Genomic DNA, 5,189 nt, shown 5'->3' with positions numbered 1-5,189 from the left:
ATTTGGCGGCCCCCCCTAATGATGATGACACACTATAGGGGTCCCTCCCGGACCCCTGATGAAGACCCCATTCTTTATTTTATATATGACTGTATGATCACAAACGACATAATAAGAATAAGAAAGGATGTCAGACACAAATCGTTCCCATCGACCTTCATGGCCCAATTGTATTGTGAAATTACACAACCAACCATCCACTCAGTAATCAACATATAGAGCACCGAAGTCCTGACGTAACTCGCTCATCCCTTCGATTCCCCTGGTTCACGGAAGTAATTTCTCTATGGAGAATAACATGGGGTGATCTTAATATCGTCTACTATAAGCGTTGTGGTCCAAAAATAAACAAGCTGTCTCGGCGTTATTGTCACGGAGGTGTCTCTGTATCGTTTGCAACAGTCAGTCACTCATATATGATACAGTCTGCTTCTAGCGAAAATCTAACTAATTCAGTAGCAGTAACATTAGCGTTTTCTCTCAGTCAGTTGATTCTTCATATCCATTAGAGTGAAGCGGCCGGGATGACATGTTCATTTTTCAAACACAGTTCTTATATGAAGCAATCTAAAAATCCTCCTATGGTGATTTCAATGCAACTAAAAAAATACATGAACCTGGGGACTGACGCCCTCTACTGAAAGTGACGTCAGACTTCGGTGCTCTATAGGCCTTCCCTTCTAGCATATAAAGCGTCGCAGTCCCGCCCCCCTTTAAGAACGACGAGGGCCCAGGAAATAATTCCCCATTCATTTTCCCCATAGACATTTCAAAAGGTATATATTTAACAGACGTTTACGCCAAAGCCAACTCTTGTTGTGACAAATCATGACAATAAACACAATGTTTTGGGCCGATCAAATAATTAGTAAGAAGAAAAACAAAACAAAAGGTGTTGTACCCTGCCTATTGTTTCATCTTACTAATTATTTGATCGGCCCAAAACATTGTGTTTATTGTCACGATTTGTCACAACAAGAGGTGGCTTTGTCCGCGGCGGCGTAAACGTCTATATCAAAATACTTTTTGAAAAGTCTATTTCCCGGGCCCTCGTCGGGGGCGGGGGACCGCGACACTCTATAACTCTATCTGTAATTAACCTCCACCTGTTGCAGGGGTAAAGTTAATGGCCGACAACACCACCATGGCGAGACTGGGGTTCGGTTCCTCTGTGGCGCCTCTGGCTTGGCTGACTGCACCAGCATGCAGACAATAGGCTGTATAAGTATTCACGGGTGAGAAAAGCTGACCTGTCTGTTAAGGCTTGGCGAGGAGACACGTGGTTGTCTTATACACCCTCCCCAAGACCAACAAGCAGGGCTTGGCAGCGACAGGGGCCATTACACAAACAAGACTAAATTGGACAACAAACCGATATGACTATACTTCTCTGCCTTAAGCCAATGGGCCATGAGCCCTGCATGACCCACCTAATTATAATTCCTACACACTTTGCTATAGTTTGGGATGGCTCAGGGTAAAAGACAGGTTTAACCCATTTTGGGCGGGAACCCCTTTTGGTGTTAGCATTATGTTATGCTTTAGCGATTAAAAAATAGCAGACCTACAAGCTCATAGCGCGCCGAGCTTGTAGGTCTGCTACTTTTTTTAAATCGACTGACATAGAAACATATAGCTTTTTCAGAAAACTTGTAAGAATGTGTAACGAAGTGGTCCTCCGTTACTGATATTTGGCACATTTCAATATGTGTATTGGCACACAGAGGAAAAGTCATGAGTTGAACTGGTTTATTGAAAGTATTATGAACATGAAAATGCAATATGTGTCAGGGCAATAAGTACAATTATGTAATATGAGACTGTGTTATGGGTACTTGAATACTGACTGCAAAAGAGTCCCAGGCTACCAGAGCACCATATATTGGTCTGGACTGGACCACAGTGAAATGGCCATGGGGGTGTTTGAGTTATGCATTGGAGCTGCTAATGATAATGTGATATGTGGTTTATCTTGCAATAGTGGGCATAATTGATATACTTACCGGTGTAGGGATATAGATTTATAGTCTCATGTGATGTGGGTTATGTGGGGTTCAGAAGTGTTGCATGTTTAACTGGTAATATGGTAGAGTCTGCACTGATTGTTTCAGCTGCCTATAAAAGGCTGCCAGGGAGCACACACCCACTCAGTGTTGGATTCAGTGAGAGGGCATGGTGGAGCTGCACACCAACATGCCCCATTTGTTTGCTGCGTGCATCATGCTGTACAACTTCTTTTGGGAATAAACCATGGTGTGGCTGCCTTTTACATCTTGACTCTGTGCTCATTTCCAGCTGCTTGTCGGGCAAACACTACACCACCCAAATGTAGAACAGACATGCGAAAATTCTCATTCTACTACTCTGCCACCAACGTGGTAATTAATGCCCTGGCTGGCTGGCACCATCCATGATTTTATGCATGCACATGATTCTGTGTTTTCAAAATTGCCCTGAAAAACCATCAAGGAGACCAAATGTCCCCTTTTTTGTACATTGAATTTGAATTTGTATTATCGTGTTAAGGGAACCCCTTTTGGTGTTAACATTATGCTATGCTTTAGCTATTGAAAAATAGCAGATCTACAAGCTCATAGCGCGCCACCGAGTGCCGTGCTGCGAGCTGCTATTTTTGAAAAATCTAAGAACGACATAGCTTTTTCAGAAAACTGTCAGGATTTAGAAGACATTTTTAGAATCTGATCTCAGGTCAAAATGGGTTAATTATGTAGGCTATATATGTTGATGACTTTAATACACATAGGACCACAATGGAAACAAGTCCACTAACTGTGTTATCCTATAAAAAACAGATACCACCAACCTTCACGCCGGCAAAACAGGAGAGGGAGTAGACTCCTGTTTTATCATAACATACTGTAGGCCTATACACATGTTCATCCTTCAACCAAGGTCTTTCAACACAGCTGCAACATATTAATTGGTCTCATGCACACTCACTCTTTAACAGACAACAGGTTTTATATACATTATAACATGTTTTTTGTCAGGGTAGGTGTTATGTTCTTACATTTTTGTGTAACCATTGTCCACTTTATAAACGTGAACTCACGAACGCTGTTTGGTAATTGCCTTCACTAGAGGATAACTGTACATTTTCTCTTTCTTACACACACACACACACACACACACACACACACGCACACACACGCATGCGCGCGCACACACACACACACACACACACACACACACACACACACACACACACACACACCTGCTGTGTGAGTTTGTTAAGGTCCCTCGGGACGTTTGTGGTTTTCTACAACATCCTGTAAGTTAACAGCTGAGCTCCCAGGTGCTTGAAGCTGGGAGAGACTCCTTCACCATCATCATCACTAACTATCCAGACCACTGTCCTTCTCTAGCAGAGTTTTATACATAACACTTGATTAAAGTTGTAGGGTATATAGGCTGTGTTTGCTGGTAATTGGGCTAGCACTTGGGCTAGAAGTTCAGAAGACATTGGGATACTGGTAAAGGTATAAGGACCGTGGATGGCATATGAATATAGGTTAGACGTTATTATTTATTTGAACTTGAAGCATGATGTGATGATGGCGGCAATGATGATGGTCGTGACATTTTACCTGGCGATTCAATGTCGCCGTTTGGCTCTTAGGCTTCGCCGTAGTCTTGCGTCGCCAGACAACTATTCCACAATCTCCGAATGCTATAGAAGATGGAAGCATTTGGAAATTGCGAGAGGCAACAGAACTGGCAACGCGAGACTTTAGCTTCGTCGTAAACAAAAGGATCACACTGGCAGATATATGACAAATAACTTACCGGTACATCATTTAATAACTTGATACTTGATTCAGTGATTTCACTTAATTCAAATATCACTTACTTTTTCTTATTTTTGGGATACTAATCCCTACTATAAAGTGTGCTGACCATATAAGGAGTTCCAGCTCCCTGTCCCCAGTGAGCCCCTGGGGTCAAAAGACCCTAGTTTCGGTTTGGGCTTTGGGTGGCAAAGCCTTCCTCCAATCATGACCGAGTGGGGCGGGCCTAGGTGCACGTGCTGTCGGCCTGTTGTATACTTCCCCCACTGTAGAGTTTGTGCATGTGCACATCTTGTTACCGGGGCGGACCAGGTTTTTTTTTTCAAATCACCCAAATCACTGAATGCTCCTTTAAATAAAGCACATCACATCGTGACACGTTTTGAGCTTGTATGCAAAAAGGATTATTGCCATTATCTCTATAATTGTGATTAAGCAATATGTAGGCTAATAGTTAATTGTGTCATGGCCTACCAGTTGACCAAAATGCAGCCAGCCTGGACACACTGCAGCTTCCTTTGCAAACACACGCACGCACGCACGCACGCACGCACGCACGCGCGCACACACACACACACACACACACACACACACACACACACACACACACACACACACACAGTAAGTATCTATTGATAGACACATATTGGACAGGAAGGCCATGTTATTATTAGAATAGACTCCATTGTTTCTTCATCAGACATCGTCTGAGATGTTTACTACATCATGTCACCTAGACTCTTCTCTATATTTCCCAGCACTGTTTGACCAGTCCTTTAATGAACCCAAGGGGCACCACTGTTTTTTTCTAATATTTCAAAACCGATCTACAAGCTTACAACGTGTTAGTAAAAAAATTGCAAATAAGTTTAAGGGGTGGCGCAAGATAGTGCCTAATAATTATAGACTAATAATTCACTCGTAAAATGTAAATAAAACGGTATATGATGCATTTTATTCTCACAGTGAACAGCAGCATCATTGACTATAGGACAGGCCACAGTTAAACACTCCATTGAGGGTAAATGAGGGAAAAGCTGTTTTAATTGTTCTCCCATTGACAAATCATAATTACACAATTAGTTTCAACATACGGATGCTTTGTACTTGCTTTGTGGATAGCATGTATAAAGGAATGGAATGCACAATGTTCCATAATGACTCTACAGGAACTTGGTGCTCATTGTTGACATGGCTGGGATGTAGCAAGAGAGAATATTGTAATCCACCTCTGATTTGTTAACCAGTGACACACACGCGCACATGCGCACACACACACACACACACACACACACACACACACACACACACACACACACAGGTCACAACTCACAGGCATATCTGAGCATGCCCAAAACACGTATAGTATGGAGACCTGCC

The sequence above is a fragment of the Protomyctophum parallelum genome, assembly GCF_964188405.1.
Source record: "Protomyctophum parallelum genome assembly, chromosome: 5".
In the NCBI taxonomy this organism is placed as follows: Eukaryota; Metazoa; Chordata; class Actinopteri; order Myctophiformes; family Myctophidae; genus Protomyctophum; species Protomyctophum parallelum.
The sequence above is the reverse complement of the archived record's forward strand: the minus strand, read 5'-3'. Positions refer to the sequence as shown.